The sequence below is a fragment of the Podarcis bocagei genome (assembly GCF_964188305.1).
Source record: "Podarcis bocagei genome assembly, chromosome: 2".
In the NCBI taxonomy this organism is placed as follows: Eukaryota; Metazoa; Chordata; class Lepidosauria; order Squamata; family Lacertidae; genus Podarcis; species Podarcis bocagei.
In genome coordinates, this window is record NC_138126.1 from 56,791,361 (window position 1) to 56,811,959 (window position 20,599).

Here is a 20,599-nt window from a genome sequence, read left to right on the forward strand (position 1 = left end):
AACTTAGGCTGATTCAGACATGCATATGCTTGAATTATTTCCCATGAAAAGCACCCATGCTTGTGGCTGGACTGCTCTTTGGTTAATAACCTTTGGCTGGGAGAGTCACAAAGTGCCATCACAGACATTACCCAGTTCCACTGCCCTTAGTATCACAAGATAGTCATGAGAGCGCTTGGACTAAAATTGTCAACCAAAAGCTTTACTTTTATGGCTTATCACCTCAACAGTTATTAACACTGGGCTTCAGCAAAACAAATAATTTAATTAGATAATTAATCTTCTGTGAACGCCCTCCTTTTTATGGTTTCTTCTTCCTTTTCCTCATACCTGTCTCTCCTTCCTGCCTGATGCTTCACCCCCTTCAGATGGCTCTGGGCCACTCAATCTGACCTGTAGTGATCTGGAGCTGTTGCAGCCCAACTCAAATCCGACCTTCTAAGCTAACTAACTGAGTTGGAGAAACAAAAGGTGGCCAGGCTTGTCCCTTTGTTCTCTGGAGAGGTAGATCCAAGATGACCTCATGGTGTGAGGTTCAATGGAGAAGTGAGGAGAGGGAAATGGAAAGAAAGGAGAAACAACCTAATTTCAAAGGCTAGATCAGTGCAGAGATCAAAGACGATGGTTTAGGAATCCAGAGGAACCCTGTTTTATCCTTTTCTAACCACATGCAAACTCTTCTCTCAGCAAGTTGAGCTACACCTACCTGCAACAGTTATATACAATGTACACAACATATACCTCCTTATGTTGTTTTGATGATTAGTTGTATTTTATTGCATCTCTATTGTACCATTTGTTGCGTGGATATGATATTCACAATTGGGGGGGGGAGGGGTTTTGGGCCAAAAAGTGGTATAAATAAAGCATAGCATAATTTGCCCACACCATTACCACCACTAGACACATAGATCCATCTGACATCTATGTTTCGATATGGAGAGAGTTATTGAACACAGACTCCGTTCACATGCGCACATTCACACACACAACACTGGGTACTTTTAAAGCATTGTTCATATCAGGTTTCTAAGATAACAACATTCTTCCCAACCTGTCGGGCTCATCTCTATATTTCATTTTAACAAAGAAGACTCCGCAAAGTCTGCAATGAATTGTTCCTTGTCAAAGTACACAGCAGACATAATAAAGAGACCCACTCTGAGAATGCAACAAGATGAAGGTGGTTTTTAGGAATACTCAAATGCCTTGATGTAAAAAGATCACAGGAGAAGTTACCTGAAGCCTTAGGCTCTTGCATTTCAGTGCTGGAATAACTTTATATCCCATCTAATTGTCCACAGGACAATTTCAGTCTTGAATTTTCAAATTAATAGGCTTAAAAAGGTAAAGGTACCCCTGCCCGTACGGGCCAGTCGTGTCCGACTCTAGGGTTGTGCGCCCATCTCACTTAAGAGGCCGGGGGCCAGCGCTGTCTGGAGACACTTCCAGGTCACGTTGCCAGCGTGACGAAGCTGCTCTGGTGAGCCAGCACTAGTGCAGCACGCGGAAACGCCGTTTACCTTCCCACTATAAAGCGGTACCTATTTATCTACTTGCACTTAGGGGTGCTTTCGAACTGCTAGGTGGGCAGGAGCTGGGACCGAAAGATGGGAGCTCACCCCGCCGCGGGGATTTGAACCGCCAACCATACGATCGGCAAGTCCTAGGCACTGAGGTTTTACCCACAGCGCCACCCGCTGTTATATTATCTAATATAACCAACTCACTAAATTTCTGAAATTTCCCAGTTCATTTATCAATCATAATTGTTGCTAAGTGAAGAGGCACCTAAACTTTGAAGAGGCACCTAAACTGTGATCTGTGACAGTGGTCATGTTTGGATGCAACACTAAATCATAGTTTAGTGAAACATGAATGACTTGGGGGAAGTACCACTGGGCAAGTGTAAATCCTTGTGTTGATGAGCTGTGTTAGTTGGATACCACCCATAATAAGAATGAGGAGAGGTCCTGTGCTGATGAAAGAATAAGAAGGAAGAAACATCTGCATTGGGCAAGTTATCTAAAGATCAACACCTGCTGTGGATCGAGTACATTGCTGTAACTGAAAGAATCAGACAATTACTAGGACCAGGCACAGACACTTTAAGGGACCCAATGCTTGAGAGCCAGCATCACCAACTTAGTATTCTCAGCACAGGATATGGTCCTTTCAGAGCCTCTCATCTGGTGAGGCCCCATGACAAGTTAATATTTTCTTAGCTCTGGTTACCTTTCAGTGGGAAGCTTTGCTCTAAGGTGGGTAGAAGTGGAGACTCTGTAACCCACCAGATGCTATTGGACTCCAACTCCCATCAGCCCCAACTCCCATAGCCATCTGGCAGGGATGATGAGAACATTTAAAGGACCACAGTTTCCCTACCTGGGGGTCTAGGGACTTTGCTTCTGAGTGGGATGTTGGCGGGCTTCATTCAGCCCTACAGGCAACTAACTCTCTTTAGAGTTATTAGAATGAAAGATTGGTTTTCCCACAACTTATGAGAACCTTTTTCATTTCAACTATTTTGTTTATTACGTCAACAGGCTTGTAGTACTCAAACATCTTCTTTCCATTTCCCACTATTATTTATTAAGGCTCCATTCATTTTTTCTCAGTCTTCTGCTGGAGTTAAAAAAAGAAAAGGTTACCCTCAGAAATTGCCATCAGCCCAGGAAGTTGAATTGAGCACGCCCTTGTATGCCATCATTCACTGACACCGTGACAGCTAGGAGCGGCAAATAGTTGTAAGTCACAGCCAATGCATGATTAATTGAGTGAGACTCTAAGGATAAGAGCACACTAATCGCTTTAGATAATGGCTCTCCTTCTACCAAGGTGATCAATCCATGCCCAAAATGGGTGGCGCAGTCCTAGTGCTAGCTAGATAACAGAGGAGGGACTTATCTGCACAGTGGTAGCTGATATTCCATGTCACAGTCTGCTCTGAGCTACGTTTAAAGTAGAAGCAAACCATCATAAATGCAGTGATAGATCTATGGAAGTTGCCTGTCTTTGCATGTGGTGGAAGTCCAATATGACAAATATGGGGAGACTGGCTGGGTGCTATATGACATCTGAAATTATTCAAAAGTATTTAGCATGAATAAGAATAAATGTGCATGCGGCCACACGTAGGTCAAAATCCTAACATCACATATACACTTATGGGGTCTGAGTTGACCATGATTGACCAAGAAAGAGTTCGCAGGGTCATTGTAGATAACTCAGGAAAGTTGCTAACCCAGTGTATGTCAGTTGTAAAAGAAAAGAAAGTTAATTCTACATTAGGAATCGTCAGGAAATGGATCAAGTAATAAAACTGTTGGTACCGTAATGTCTTGATAATAATAATAATAATAATAATAATAATAATAATAATATATTTATACCCCGCCCATCTGGCTGGGTTTCCCCAGCCACTCTGGGCAGCTTCCAACAAAGCATTAAAATACAGTGGTCTGTTAAACATTAAAAGCTTCCCTAAACAGGGCTGCCTTCAGATGTCTTCTATAAGTCTGGTAGTTGTTCTTCTCTTTGACATCTGGTGGGAGAGCGTTCCACAGGGTGGGTGCCACTAGCGAGAAGGCCCTCTGCCTGGTTCCCTGTAACTTGGCTTCTCGCAGTGAGGGAATCGCCAGTGTCCGGGCAGAACGATGAGGGTGGAGACGCTCCTTCAGGTATACAAATCCATGGTTGCTGCGTCTCAGGAAGGATGCTTTAGAGCTGGAAAAGTTGCAGAAAAAGGCAATCAAAATGATCAGAGACTGGAGCTACTGTATATAGTTGAATTTGCTGCCACAAGGTGTAGTGATATCCATCAACTGGGACAGCCTTAAAAGGGATTAAACAGATTAATTGAGGCAAAGGCTATCAATGGCTGCTAGGCATGATGGTTGCATGCTATGTCACAGCATTCTAGACAGCCTCAGATTGCACAGCGTATTGGAGGGCTGTAAAGGCCTGTCAGAGGACAGAAACTAGCTCCAGAAAGAAAGTGCAAAGCTGCAAAGTTTTTAAAATACGTACAAGAAAGAATGTACACCACCCAGCCACTTAATTGTTTTAAGGTCACAGGGATAGCCACTTCTCTTATGTGGGATTACAGAGTAGGGTTGGAACTTCCAGGACATATCTGGAATACTGCAGTCGGCAGCAGTGTCTGGGCGGAAATCAGGAAAATGTCTGGGAAAATCCGGGTGCATGACAGCCCATGTCGGCAGTGCCTTTTTTGACACCCCCCCCCCCTGTGATTTTGCCAAAAAAGCTCAACAACTTTTCTGTCCGGATTTTCACTGTTTGAAATATGGTAACCCTATTACAGAGGAAGGTCCATATAATAAAAGCTATGGTTTTCCCAGTAGTGATGTATGGAAGTGAGAGCTGGACCATAAAGAAGGCTGGTCGCCGAAGAATTGATGCTTTTGAATTATGGTGCTGGAGGAGACTCTTGAGAGTCCCGTGGACTGCAAGAAGATCAAAGCTAACCATTCTTAAGGAAATCAGCCCTGAGTGCTCACTGGAAGGACACATCCTGAAGCTGAGGCTTCAATACTTTGGCCACCTCATGAGAAGAGAAGACTCCCTGGAAAAGACCCTGATGTTGGGAAAGATGGAGGGCACAAGGAGAAGGGGACGACAGAGGGCGAGATGGTTGGACAGTGTTCTCGAAGCTACTAAAATGTTTAACCAAACTACGGGAGGCGGTGGAAGACAGGAGTGCCTGGCGTGCTCTGGTCCATGGAGTCACGAAGAGTCGGACACGACTAAATGACTAAACAACAACAACAAATTACAGAGGAAAGTGGTACCTCTTTCCTTCTGCCACACAAAGCCCCTGGACAGTTCTGTGGGCTTAATCCTCTCTGGAAGAGCTCCTACATTTCATCCACTTTGGCCAAAGGAGGAAAAATTATAGCTGTTTAAATTCCCCATTATAATGAATGGGGAAACACAGAGCTTTGTTTGTACAGAGTGACATGGAACCAGAAACAGAGATCAAAGCAGAGAGAGAGCAGAGCAGCTCAAAAGCAGATTTTTAAAAAATGCACAGATGCAGAGTAAATCTTGGGGGCCATGTACATGCCTAATACATTGCAGTAACATCAAGGGATTTTATGGGGCTCTCTGCACAGAGGCAACAATGTTATCTTTCCAGGAGTACGCTGCAGATATGTTCACAGGCAAACCCAAGGTATTACATTCCGGAGAGAAGAGACAGCGGATGAACAGAACCCATTCTTCTGGAACTGGCGTCATTTCATTGCAAATAATTGCAGCTCCATCGGTTAAAAGATTAAAGAGATAACATTTTCATGGCTAATTACAGAACAAGCCTTAACTCAGGCCGACACAAGTGATGTTAAACAGGTTGTTGTACTGGAGGAAACCCTCTTTTATATCCACCTACACAAGATACTGGCTTCTAAAATTATATCTCCTCTGACCATATAGTAATTTTCCCAGGTTATGCAATGTGGGTTTCCCTGAAAATTGAAAGTTATGGGCATCATTAAGTTGCTTCTGCTCTTCTATTCTCTCTGCTGCAATTAACATGCAGGAAAGTCTCAAAAGATTTTGATTGTAATGAACCAAAATGTCCTCCTCTGAGAGGTGTCAGCTGTGATGTGTTTTAGACCCGCTCCTATCCAAAACTTGCTTGTTAGTTCAGGCGTTTCTGGACTGTTAATTCTTAAAATGTACTGCTTAGTGTCTTCTTTTGATGGTGGATATTTTATGGACTTTTTCATTTTATTTGTATTCTAGTCTTGTAGTTTTATAGAGGTTTCTTGCTTTGTAAACTCCCCTAATTAATTCAACAGCCTGTAAATTAATTAATTACACTAAATAATAAAATCGTTTTTCATTTACTTCATATATGGACCATATAATTTGCAAGGTGACATGTTAATATTATAGAGAGAGACAGAGACAGAGACAGAGTTTGTTGTTTTCCAATATTTCAGCAATTCTTATAGAATACTAGTACTTTGCTGCTGGTTTCCACTAGGTTTGCAGGGAGAATATTGGCACAGATTGAAGACAAAGTGGAGGGAATTGGCAGTGTGCTATGAAGTAGCAAATTGCAGTCTTCTAAAGCAAAGTGGAAAGGATGATGAAATTATTGTACAATATATTGTACATCTCTTCTTCATAGAATGGCAGTGAGGGAATGTATGGATGGTTGCATATACAGTAATTGCACAGCTGCATGGACACAAACCACAGATTTTATCCCCTTGCTAACTATGCTGTTCCAAATGGGCATTTTATATTTGACTTCCTTTAGTAATGTTTCCTTTTGAAATGTTTCAGATAAAATTATTTTTGTTAACTTTGCTGCATTCAATGCACATTCTGTAGCTGACCTCCTTTGTAAAGTTTGTTGTTGCTGTTGCTGTTGTTGAAATCTTTAAGGTAATATGTTATTTTCCTGTTAATTATGTTGCTCTGAATGTATACTTTATTTTTCACTTTCTTCAGTAATGTTTTATTTTGGATTGGTTCATTTGATATTTTAATTTAGGTTGCAAATCACACTGCAATTTTCTTTCTTTAAAAAGTGGTATAGAAAGGAAATGATTAATAGTAATAATAGCCCGAAAGGCTATCCCCCCCCCCCCGTGAATCCCCCTCCCCTTTGTCCTGTGATCTTTAACCAAAGGTCAAAGAGGTTTCTTTGTTGTCTCCCAATTGATGTTTGTTCTGACTGAGTGTTAAACAGTGGGTTTTCCTGGGGAAAGTGGTGAGACAAAAAAAAAAAGAACCTCTCTATCTTGTGACTAAAAATCATGGGGCAAACAGAAATGTGGATGAGGGAGTACAGTGGTACCTCGGGTTACATACGCTTCAGGTTACAGACTCCGCTAACCCAGAAATAGTACCTCGGGTAAAGAACTTTACCTCAGGATGAGAACAGAAATCGCACAGCGGCAGCATGGCGGCAGCGGGAGGCCCCATTAGCTAAAGTGGTGCTTCAGGTTAAGAACAGTTTCAGGTTAAGAACAGACCTCCAGAATGAATTAAGTTCTTAACCCGAGGTACCACCGTAGTAGTCTTATAGAGCAGGGATGGGGAAATCTGTGGTCCTTCAGATGTTGCTGGACTCCAACTTCCATCAGCTCCAACCAGCATGGCCAATGGTCAGGGATGATGGGAGTTGTAGCCTAACAGCATCTGGAGGGCCACGAGTTACTTGAAATGGAGCCTCCCCCACAGATGCCAAGTGGAAAGTGTTCAATTCCTGTTTCAGTTGCTGAAAACCTGAGAATTCAGGGGTTAAGAATGTTCTGCCAACCTCTAAAAACAGTGGCAGACACCCTTATGTACTTATAATCCTGCCCACCTGCTTGCAACAACTTCAGCTCCATGTTGGGCATTTCTAAAGCCTGTAACTTAGAGCAAGAAAATTGATATAATCACTGGTTTGTGGAAAGCAGAAGTAAATTTGGATCTCGAATGAGGGCTCATTAAGAGGTGTGTTGTCAGAGGAGATCTTCATTCTGGGGGCATGTGGTAGACCTACATGATGGTTACGTCTTCTGACTTTGGGTTCGAGGCACCAAATATGGGTTTCCCTTGGTTAAATGAATGAATCACCGCCACTTATACTTCCTGCAGCTTTACTGGAAAGATAAAGGAAGAAACCAGAGATCTTCCCCCTTTTTCTTTGTGTCTTTATGTGCTCTCCTCTGCCATATGCCTTCATCCTCCTCACTAGGAAATAGTCACAAAATGATGGGTGTGCAATATAATGGGGGGTGCAGGGTGGAGACAGATTTTTGGTACAGAAGCGTAACACGGCTTTGCCCTCAGAGTGAATGAACAACAGCAGTGCAGAACCTACAGAATGAATCATAGGACTGTAGAGTGGGAAAGGATTTTCAAGGGCTAACCGGTTAACCCCTTGCTCAGTGCAAGATGTCACTACCACTGCATCCCAGAATGGTGGTTGTCCAGCCTTTGCTTAAATGCCTCCTGGGATGTGGGGTCCACCACTCTCTGAGGCAGCTTGATAACTCATCCCATTCTCCTAAGGTTTAAAAGGGTAAAGATAAAGGACCCCTGACAGTTAAGTCCAGTTGCAGATGACTCTGGGGTTGCGGTGCTCATCTCGCTTTACTGGCCGAGGGAGCCAGTGTTTGTCCACAGACAGTTTTTCCGGGTCATGTGGCCAGCATGACTAAGCCGCTTCTGGGGAAACCAGAGCAGCACACAGAAACGCTGTTTACTTTCCCGCCAGAGCAGTACCTACTTATCTACAGTGGTACCTCGGGTTACATATGCTTCAGGTTACATACGTTTCAAGTTACAGACTCTGCTAACCCAGAAATAGTACCTCGGGTTAAGAACTTTGCTTCAGAATGAGAACAGAAATCGTGCTCCGGCGGCGTGGCAGCAGCAGGAGGCCCCATTAGCTAAAGTGGTGCTTCAGTTCCAGATTAAGAACGGACCTCCGGAATGAATTAAGTACTTAACCCGAGGTACCACTGTACTTGCACTCTGATGCGCTTTCGAACTGCTAGGTTGGCAGCAGGCGGGACCGAGCAATGGGAGCTCACCCCTTCGCAGGGATTCGAACTGCCGACCTTCCGATCGGCAAGCCCTAGGCTCAGTGGCTTAGACCACAGTGCCACCCGCGACTCTTCTCCTAAGGTTTAGCCAGCATCTAGTCCTGCCTTCTGAAGCAGCAGAGAACACCTCTATTTCACCTTCTGCATGACAGCCCTTCAAGTGTTTGAAGACAGCTCTTACGTCTCCATTGCCTCTTCTTCAGACTAAACATACCCAGCTTTTTCAACGGTTCCTCAAAGAACCTGATTTAATGGTGCCCCAAATATCTACAATGCCCCTCCTCTCCCTCCCTTTTGCTTTGTTAAAAGAAATCAGTAACATCTGCTTGCCAACAAGTTTCTTTCAATTAAATAATAATAATTTGATGTTCAAGATAGAATTTAGAGGTTGATTTAAGTGAAATTATATTGTAAAGGGAGGGGATGGTACCTCTAACCCTTACATGCGTTTGGCATGATGTCTGATGGAGCCAATGTGATTGGAGTCACCATGGGAAGGGAGCCTCTCCATTATCAGTTTGTGCATGTCTCCTCTCTTTCACTGAACATACACAGAAGAAGAGTAGAAGAGTTTGGATTTATCACTACCCGAAGGAGTCTCAAAGTGGCTAACAATCTCCTTTCCCTTCCTCCCTCACAACAAACACTCTTTGAGGTGAGTGGGGCTGAGAGACTTCAGAGAAGTGTGCCTGGCCCAAGGTCACCCAGCAGCTGCATGTGGAGGAGCGGGGACGCGAACCCGGTTCCCCAGATTACGAGTCCACCACTCTTAACCACTACACCACGCTAGAGTGGGTACTATCCACTTCCTCCTCCTTCATGTTTAGGCGTATATCTAAATGTGGCCACCACAAAGGAAAAGAGGGTGCACTTTCTAGTGAAACGAAAACAGTCACAGAGTTCTGAAACGTTTGAAAACCGAAAACTCAACAGGCCTCAGAATCTTGCACTCAGCAGAAGCCACGTAGCATGTTCGACTTCCCAAGGTGTGTTCAAAAACCGAAGCATTCACTTCCCAGTTTACGGCATTTGAAAACCAAAATGTTCGTCAACGGAGACATTAGAAAACTGAGGTACCACTGTACTGCGTCCATATGACAGTCCACAGCCCTAGATCAGGGTCAGTGACATATCAACCATATTAATACCACATTATTTGCTATGGATGTTATTTACTTTTTGGATAAATGACCACCTTTTGGAATATTACGCTTTGATTCTCGGGTGTTTTTTCTTTTTCAGCGTGATGTATTAAAAATATATAAAACTATAGTACGTGGCAAAATAAAAGTTTAACAACAAAAATATTAGTTTTGGGAAAGATGAAAAAGGGAAAGCGAGCACTAAAAACGTCAAAGATGAGACTGCACAAAACTCTCCAGCATCTCACACATTTGTTGTGGACATCTGCAGCTCTCCCTGGCATTGAGAGTTTATAAGAATTAGACCCATGGCATCTCAAGCAAGCTAGGAATGTTGCTTCCAGGGGAGAGATCTCATTCCATTACATAAGAGGGCAAGAGATGGGCCACTTTCTATGCAGTGCGTTACACTACTGATTGAGGTGGTGCATTTTTGCTCTGCCCTTTTGAGGCAGGCAGTGCCTCATGAACCATACGTTAATACAAATGGTACCGATCAAACAGATTTTCAGGTGTGCTTTGAAAACAACCTCCTTTGAAGTGTGTGAGGATGGAAAGCTTTAAAATAACCACCAAATGTCATAAATCCTTGTTGAAATGCTGTAGCGCATGTGACTGTAATCCAGCACCATGTCAGGCACATGTCAGTCAACTGATTTCAGTGCGTCTAAGCATGCCTAACTCAGCGCAGGATTCTATAAACTACATTTGCAGTTGACCCTTTTCTGCTGGTTTACATTATCTGAAGCATTTGACTTACTCCAGGGTTTTGCACGGATGCATCTCTCAGAAAGAGCTAACGAGATTCAGTTCACACTGACTCAAGTTTCCCAGCCCAGGGGTGGGAAATGCTTGGCCCTCCAGATGTTGTTAGACTCCCAACACCTATCAGCAAGCACGGCCAATGGCCAGGGAAGATGGGAGTTGTACTTTAACAATTTGAGATTCATTTACATGCTAGGTAAAAATTCACTTTTTTTTTGGTCAGGCTTTTGGAGGATGATGGGTTAAGACATTTTAAAGTTCTGATACAGTGGTACCTCTGGATGCGAACGGGATCCGTTCCAGAGCCCCGTTCGCATCCAGAGCAGAATGCAACCCGCATGTGTGCGGGTCGCGATTCGCTGCTTCTGCTCATGATGTCATTTTGAGCGTCTGTGCATGCGTGAGCGGCGATACCTGGAAGTAATGCGTTCCATTACTTCCAGGTCGCCGCAGAGCGCATCCTAAAAATGCTAAACCTGAAATGACTTTAACCCGAGGTATGACTGTATTTCAAATTATGCTCTTTATGTATTTTATAAAAATTGTTTTTAACATTCTTGGTTAGTATGTATTATGTTTTCTATTGCCTTATTTTATTGTCATTATTTTTGTGTGAAGGTGGTATAGAAACCATTTAATCAACACAACACAACACAACACAACACAACACAACACAACACAACACAACACAGGGATGGCCAAGGAGCTCTCATCCCTGCCCCAGGTCCTGCTAGGTGTTACTTCCAGTACTTCTCCAAATCTCACACAGCAACTTCATGGGGCATATGTAAGAGAGAGATACATCTGTCAGAATATGTGCAGGTAGAAGCATGTGGCAGCAAACCTTTCCTCCATCTGAACCCTGTTGCAGAAACCTATGCCACATACATGTTTTTCTGGAATTGAAGTTGTACTGGGAGACCTCAATGTTCCTTTCAACACAGTGATTCTATGGTTGCAAGACTGTGGTCTGGATAGCAGAAAGGCTGCTTATGAGGTCAAACCTGCCAAACCAGTCTGGATTTGTTCAGCAAAATAGTTGGCCAAGTACAGGTGATTTCTTGTCATAGGAACGAATTATTGCAGTCGCTTTTGGGAGGAAAGAGCCATTTAACAAGAGCTCTCTTCTTGTGGGAGATGATGTCATCGAACTATTCTTTAGAAAACTGGATCTCCAATAATTAGTTCCAATGACACAAAAGTTTAGAATGGCAAGCTTAGAAAAATGATGGGCTGAGTTGGATCTGAGAAAAGGACCAAGTTGCTCTTTGTGAGAACTCTTATGGCACAGGTGGAGAAGTCTGATGGGGAGCAGCAAACTCTGGAGCATCTGTTGAGGGAGTTAATGCTACGAATTTCCACCTGTCCTCAAGCCTGTGCATTTGTAAATAGATGCAGAAGCAGTCTGTGCCTGAAGTGGTCTGAGTCATATTGGCCTGCTTTCCAAAGCAGGGTCTTAAGAGAGGCTTGTATTCAGTGCGCACATTGGTTCCTACCAGATTTGATTTGATTTGTTTTGTTTGTGCTCTGATTCATCCTTCACAGCTAGGCCCCAATCATTCTGAACGTTTCTGGAGTTCTCCTGCTAATCAGAGCAGCCCATAGCGTACAAATCAAGATCAGTTGTACAGAATTTGCTTGGTATGCAGATGGTCTCAGGTCCAGTCCTTGGCATCTCCAGGAAGACTGGGAGAGACCCCAGTCTGAAGCCCTGCAGTACTGGTGCTGGCCAATGTAGACATACTGAGCCAGATGGACCACTAAGATAGCTTCTTATGCTTCTAGATGTGACCAGAGCAGTAGGACATGGTGTGAGAGCATGTGATGCAGCCACCCGACTGAAGCTAAGCAGGTCCAGGTCTTGCCTGGTTGCTGCATGTTCACCAACTCGAGCTGCATGATGGAATAAAGGTGGGATATAAATGTTCTAAATAAAATTTTAAATGCATCCAGTTATATGTCCTTGCTCTTCTGTACCAAGAAGATGCAATTGCCCAAAGCTCAGTAGTAATACAGAGCAACAGAAATGACCTCCCCACACGCTTTGAGCAAAGCATCTGGGTTCATGCTTGCTTGCAGCTCGCTGACATCAGCAGGGCTCCCCAGCCTGCTTAGTATGCAACACAATTCACAGGCCATGATGGGAATGCTCAAAGTCAAGCGCATGTTGTTTTATGCATCCTATTGAACCAGGGACCTTTATGTCCAGCCTTCTTGACCACAATTCACAGGCTCACGTTTGTCAAAGGAGATCTCTCTGCCTTTGTTTGCAGCGCGCACACTCTTCAAAAATAAAAGATCCAGACTGCCTAATTCCTTAATATTTTAACAGCACAGTCTTTGCATCTGTCACATACTGATGAGTCATCCTGAGGAATTAAGTCCCCCTTTCGGGATTTCCAAGCTGCACTGCAGCTAGGAAGCCACTTGCCATTGTCTGTCTTATCTGTTATTCACTCAACCTGTGAATGAAGCTCAGCCCCTCATTCATATAAGCGAGACCTTATTTCTTGAATTAAAAAGGGGTGAAGGAGGGAGGGAAGCATCTCCCGCCCTGCGCTTCTGTCAGCTCTTTCTCACTCCACTCTGTGCTGGGAGAATCAATGTCACAATGATCCCCTTGGCTTTGTTGTGTTTTTTGAATATATAGAGGGGAGAATTCCTTTAAAACTGCAAGTATGAACAAACAAGCTCTCCCCTGCAACAGACAGAGATGACAGCTAGCCTAAATAACAATAATAATAAAATGAAGCCGTCCCCAGCAAAGCGATAAAATCTTGATTATGGGGAGCTACAAAAAGATAAACATGAGCTGCTGTTTATGCTAAAGAGGGCTGCTGTGTGAGTCATTGCTTTCATGATTCTATAACAAAGGCAAAGGAGGTTCAGATGATGGGGAGAAGACTTTTTTCCAGCTTAAAAAAAAAGAACCCATGGATTTCTTTGGCACCCAGGGAAAAAATGGATTAGGTTGCATGTATACATGGTGGGTTTTTGGGGGGTGGGGGAGTGGGAGAGACCTTGAAAATGTAAATAGTGTAGAACAGCATTTTTGAAAGGTTTATTGTTTTGTTTTGAGAGTGAGGATAACGCTCACAATGCAAACATCCATTTTTAGCCGTTGTGAACCCAATGCTTACAAAACAAGCTTCAAATTGGCTAAAAATGGGTGTTTGCATTGTGAGCATTGTCTGTGTGTTTTAATTGTAAATGTCTGATAAAAACATTGTTGGTTTTATCCAGCACCCGAAACAAACATTTCCAAATAATTTAGCATGCAGTTGGCACAGGGTGAGAATGAAGGACAGTGGAAATGAAACACAGTGGCTGGAATTTGCTGGCTGATAGGATGGGGATAGGATAGGATGGGGAGCAGTGGTAATAGTGGAAGAGCGACAAAGAGGGATTCAGACCCTCCAAGTGTCCCTATTTCCCAGGGATGTCCCTGTTTTAGAGAAGCCGCCTCAGTTTCTGATTTGATCTCGGAATGTCCCACTTTTCCTCAGAATGTCCCTATTTTCATCAGAGAAATCTTGGAGGGTATGGGGAACTGCCCCTGGGATTTGGCTTGGGGAGACAAAGCAAGTCTGCATCTTATACTCAGTGCTGTTTAATGACTATGTCCAACTGCTGAGAAAGAACATTTGATAATTTGGGGGTATGCTGTCATCTCCTCTCTTTTTCCTTTTCATAAAATCCAGGAGCAGCAAGGATTCCTTTAACTAGTGACTGGGAGTGGACTGCAGAAGCAGGGCTGACCTTGTCCTTGGCCAGAGTGAGGCAACCACACCTGCATCAGCACAAACTTCATTTACCCCAACTACAGCAAGACATGTCTCTCCTGTATTGGTCTCTACAGCCACAGCAAGCACTGTAAGTCTCCAACTGTTTGACTTGGTCCCCGAAAGGTGCACTCTTCCATTGTTTCCCGAGGCAGACAGATGCCAACCAACTGTATCACTACATTTCCCTATGTCATTGGTGGCAAAACACACCACAACCAATGGCTCCTGCCCAGCCCTGTTTAGCAGGCTATCAAAATGACATGTGACATCCACAGTCTCCACACCAGGCAGGCAAGCCTCCATGTTGGCTGCAGACCTGTCACAAACCAAGGTAACTATATCACTGATTTATGGTCAAGCTGCACACTACCAGTACAATTCTGTTTAGCAATTTTGATCACAGTACAGATTTGGGTGGAAAAATATTACCAATGCACTTGAACACAGAACCAACAACGAACTTTCAAGCGCACATTTCCAGTGTTTTGGGGAGTATCTAAAGTTTGTTGTTGTTGTTTTTTTAAAAGACCCACTTTGGCCCCAGTCAGCTCTAAGCTTCTGCAGTATTTTCAGCCACTACTTTTAAATAAGCCTCATTTATGGTGTTGGGTGTAGGCAGACATAGGTGCTATGAAGTACAATATTAATTGTGGTTCCTTGGGGGCATGAAACCTTTGGTGACTGACTGAGCAGTTCCATTCATATTCAAGTCTTTCATTAACACAGCCAGACCTCTCCACCTCCTCCACCCCCTGCCTGCATCTGCTCTCCTAATGTTTGCCTTGCACATAATAACAGGTCCTTGCATGTAAGATACTTATATGCTTCATCAAAGGTATATCTCAGCTGGAAAATATAGAACTATAATTTAGGAAAGCTTTTTTACCTTTTATTTTACAAAGGCCTTCCAGCTGGCCTCCCATTGTTACACCTGTAACATCCATTATAAGACTTGAAGTCAAATCATCCAATGTGTTGGGAAGAATTCAGCGTTGCACAAAAACAAATGTTCCATCAATGGAAGCATTTCTGCTTCCCCAACAAAATGGTCTTCCTTCTCTTCCCCCTTCCGGCCCAACTTTGGGGGAGAGGATGGGAAAAGCCCTGTTGTGCTAGGGGAATCTGGCCCAGCAGATCAGATCCAGTCAATTGAATCCACCCAAAGCTCCATTTCTAACTGTAGCACCCTTAAGAATATGTGTGGAAACCTGATGTTCAATTCCAACTCCCATCATCCCTGACTACTGTTCATGCTGACAACATCTGGAGGGCCACAGGTTCCCCATTGGTGCTATAGATGCCCATGAGCAAAGCATGGGATGACAATGACTTTCTCAGATGCGTTTCTTAAGGATCTGGTCCGCACATGGATATTCCATTTAGGTCCCATGGCTGACAGCTGTTGATAGACCTTGAGAGCAGCAAAGGTGTTGAAGGACCTAGAGACAAAGTCCTTTGCAGAAAGGTATAAGGAGTTGATATGTCTCAGGAAAAGATGATTAAGAAGTGATATGATGGCCATCTTTTTAAAAACTTGTTTTATTTTTCTGATACAACAGGGATGGCCAGTGCAGCATTCACAGCTGTCAGTGTGACCACCCATACCTCCTTTTAGCCCCCTTGAAAGGTCTCAATAAACATCTCCTCAAAAGTACACAAAAACAGTCACATGTGAGTATGACAACAATTTCCGACTTCACAGGGTGACAGTCCCAGGATACTTCTGTTGTCTCTGAGTTTCCACTCTGAGATTAATCAGAAATGGAGAATTGATTGGGCTTTGAGGGGAGGTTATTCAAACTGCCAAACCCTGAATAACAAACATCAACAACAACACTTACATATTACATGCCCAAATCCCTAAAGCAGGTGTGGGGAACCTCTGGGTGGTATTCAACTAAATTTTACTCAGAGTAGAATCATTGAAACTAATGCACCAAACTTAGTCATGTTCATTAATTTCAGTGGATCTACTCTTAAGTAAAATGTAGTTGAATACTACCCTTTCCAGATGTTACTGAATTAAAAACCCCATCAGGCCCAGCTAGCATGTCCAATAATAGAACAGGATGGAGTTCTCCAATATCTGGAGCAAAAAAGTTTTCACCACACTTGCCCTAAAGGTAACCTAGTTGCCCTTAAGTATGTGGACTCAGAAGACGCATTATTGTTGTTGTTTTTTGGACACATAAAGGGGGGTTGACAGAAATCACTACTTGTGACAAAATTCACTTTTGCAGTTTTCTTCTTTTGTTTGTGGACAGATTTTTTTACAATTATTATTAATAATAATCATCCTGCAAAACCTGATTGACCAGAAGAAACAGTAGGAGAAAAGAATTACCTGTACTGCTGCATGCATGGAAACTGATGCCTCTCAGCCTCAAAACCACTTTCTGCCTTCAAAATGATTGCCTGGACCCAGCCTAGTCTCAAGATTTGTAAGCAGGGGGTAGAGCACGCAGCCCAGGACAAACACAATAAGAATCAACACAGCAATCAAAGGAAAGGAAGTAACCTGCAATACAAGCAGACCCTTGTTCCCTATCAAAAGATAGTATTTTATCTTTGTGCTGAGATAGAAGGCATTGCCAATTACGGTGAAGGCCTTTCAGCTGCAGTTCCCATAATAACAATCCATAACAGTCACTGAAGCGTCCCAGATTTATTATCTTCTTTTGCCACGACTTAGTGCCTTCCCTGAAACCAAGAAGATGTGATGATTGCCCGTGAGAAATTGCTAATGAAATTATCCCCAACGCTGATCTACCTTTTCTCAGGGAAGATCCTAACAGCGAGGCAATCTGTGCTGGAGACATCGTTCAGTCATCAGAGCAGAAGCACTTTGTAGGAAAGTACGACAAATTGCAGACAATTTGCTCTCTACTCTTCGAATATTCTGAGACGATTTCAAATGCAGGAAAAGTCTGCAGAGAGGACGTTGGTGCTTCTACTCAAACACACATGGCAACACTCTGTGGTGAGAGAATCGAGACCAGGGTGTTTCTTTCCACATGATCAGTCAAAAGATGTTCCACAACACCTTGTCGCTTTCATCCCTTCCAAGTCCCTTTTTAATTACAATAGTGAGAGACAGCAATTGTTTTGCTGTCACCATAGCATTTGTTTTTCTGTGGGGCAATCAATATCTATGACATGGAGCACTCGCTTCCCTTTCAAAAAATCTAGCCAGATACACACTCCTTACATAAGAGGTGCTCCTGGAGATCAGTGAGGGTGACTTAAGTAATTTTGCCGTATGTAACACAGCCCAAATAGCAGGCCTGTGCAAAGACCCTCTGATCCAAAGCAAGGCCTGATTCAGTGATCTGGTTTTGGCCCTGATTCAGTTTGAGTCGATCTGGAGCCAGATCCAGAAATTCAAATCTTGTACTGTGCTCCCATTCACTTGCATTGGGAAACAGAAATGGCCACAACGTTTTTGTCTGTCCACCTAGGTGCAAGGAATTTGGAGGCATGGTAGCCCACCAAGAGGGGATTAAAAGGTAAAGGGACCCCTGACCATTAGATCCAGTTGTGACCGACTCTGGGGTTGTGGTGCTCATCTCGCTTTATTGGCTGAGGGAGCCGGCGTACAACTTCCAGGTCATGTGGCCAGCATGACTAAGCCGTTTCTGGTGAACCAGAACAGCACACGGAAACGCCATTTACCTTCCCGCCGGAGCGGTACCTATTTATCTACTTGCACTTTGACGTGCTTTCGAACTGCTAGGTTGGCAGGAGCAGGGACTGAGCAACGGGAGCTCACCCTGTTGCGGGGATTTGAACCGCCGACCTTCTGATTGGCATGTCCTAGACTCTGTGGTTTAACCCACAGTGTCACCCGTGCCCCTAAGAGGGTATTAATACTGCCCAATTTCATATAAATGGCTCCAGAGAGAGGCTCAGGCAACCCAGTCAGATGGACAACATATAAATAACAAAATAATAATAATGAACAGTTCCTTCAAGCAGGTGATAAACTGTACACACACAGGGCCTACAGATACAGTCTATTGCACCCCTCAAAAAGCTGGGCTTTAGTTGAGATGGACAGTGAGAATTCATATAAGGCAAGAATGAACACATGAGGAACAAGTTCAGGTGTGAGACTCAGATGCTTTTGTGATTACCTGGGAAATCACCTAAAGAATTGCAGACTGCCAATCTCAGTAACCCCTTAGCTCCTCAAGAATTATGTGCTTATCACTGGGAAAATGTGGCTGTCTTTACTCTTGTCTCTGTTTTTCTGTTTTTTAACCGAGTGGCAGCTGTATGTCTTATCCACACCCCTGGAGTGGAAGCACCTCTGAGAGACTGGTGAAGTTTTGTTTGTGTTGTGCTAGTTGAATGAAGCTGGTATTATTATCTGTTTCTTTATATCTGTTGCTGAGATGGGCTGGCAGCATTAATAGGTTCTGCAATGATTCATGGGCTTAAACTCCTAATCCCCTCAAGAACAGGAAATGAAAGCCAAGAAGAACAATACACACTGGGAGATAATATATTTAACAGTTACGTGCTCTGTTCCTTTGAAAAGCTCAGAAGCATATTTAGCTTCCTCCTGTGGGATTGCCTCAGTATTGTTCAACGACAGTGGCTAGCATCTGAAAACAGGGTCAGGCAGAACAAAGTGACTGAGATTGCATGTACATCATACATTTAAAGCACCCCTGCAAGGAATCCTGGGAACCCCTCTCAGAGCTACAGTTCTCAGCACTCCTAACAAACTATAGTTCTAAAAATTCTTTGGAGGGGACAATATGCTTTAAATGTATGGTGTCTACACAGCTGGAGCTAGTGAAATCAAATTTATTTGTTAAAACCATTGGTGCAATCAGTCAAACAGAGATACATTATAATATAGCTGATCCACAGCACACTGAATCCCATTTTGTGTGGTAAAATGTTTGCCATGGAGTTGCTAAAGGAAACACCCACACCTTATGGATGTATCTGAAGAAGTGTGCATGCACACGGAAGCTCATACCAATAACAAACATGGTTGGTCTCTAAGGTGCTACTGGAAGGAATTTTTTAAATTTTGTTTCGACCTTATGGATAATGTATTTATCTCTATCAACCAGCAAGTAACAGATTTTCTTCCTACTGTTCAAAAAAGGAAACTGGACAATCTCTATCAAAAACCTTTTCCCAGGGTTTAATACACAATGAACACTATCTTCTAATTCTCCCTGGCCACATATGTGGGAATGAAATTTACAGGTGTTCTAGCATATCTTCCACCCAGAAATACTGTAGCCAATTCAAATCTGCTATTATTTTTGTGACTGGACAACAATTAGCTTGTAAGTCTACATTTGATTAATAGTAATAGTAGCAGTAGTAGTAGTAGTAGTAGTAGAACAACAACAACATTTATACCCCACCTATCTGGCTGGGTTGCTACAACCACTCTGAAGACTGTTTTCAGGAAACCTTTTTTAAAAAATAGATTTTTACCTTTTGAAAACGTCAGGTAATACTAAATAGGAATAATAAATAAATAATAAAAATAATATTAATATACAGTATAACTGCAAGTGGGATAGGTGAGTCAGTAGAGCATGAGACTCTTCATCTCAGGGTTGTGGGTTCGAGCACCACCTTGAGCAAAAAGATTCCGGCATTGCAGGGGGGTGGACTAGATGACCCTCGTGGTCCCTTCCAATTCTACGATTCTGTGATTCTATGATTCTACCTGGCAATCATTTTTAATTATTTCTATGCAATTTTACACATTATATTAATTTAACCAAAATCTCTTTTGAATTCCCAAGTTGTGTTGCAACTTTTTAGCACCCCTCATTTTTGGAATTTGAAAGTTGACAAATTCAACACACCCTGCTGGCTTTCAGCAAGGTGAGCTCCTGTCACGATGGCATACGGTAATTATTCTTTGTAACTTGATTATCCCAGAAATCCTAGCATACAAACCCCGGCTTCCTTTTATATGTTCCTTCTTTCTGTGCTCTCAGTAATATAATATTCAAGCACTGGGTGCCTGATGCGTAAATTCTGGCATCCGACATTCTGGTCTTTCCCCCCATTACAGCCAGGATTATGCACAATTGTTTTGCATAGACCCTATTGTAAAATTTTATCCGTTGAATATGCATCTTGACAGCCTTTGGAAAAGCAACCTCGTGGCTACCACTGTTTAGGAGATAACAGACTGAAATGGAGGGGGCACTGAAGGCATTGACAGCTAGGTGATACCTTTGCCAAGCATGAACATTTGGATCTGTGTGGTAATTACATCCCAGCAATAACTCTGGAAGAGCCATGAGGCCAGCAGGCAGGGCTGGAGAATAACGCACAAACACCAAGAGCA

At 43.2% G+C, this 20,599-nt stretch overlaps 1 long non-coding RNA gene across 1 annotated transcript in view; it reads right to left on the bottom strand.

Annotated features, from left to right (window-relative positions):
- Nucleotides 1-3,397: 3,397 nt before the first annotated feature.
- Nucleotides 3,398-20,599, bottom strand: part of LOC308582261 — a 39,709-nt gene continuing 22,507 nt past the window's right edge. Inside the window, exon 3 of the long non-coding RNA XR_014005585.1 lies at nt 3,398-3,726. This is a non-coding gene — a long non-coding RNA (uncharacterized lncRNA). The remainder of the gene's footprint in view (nt 3,727-20,599) is intronic.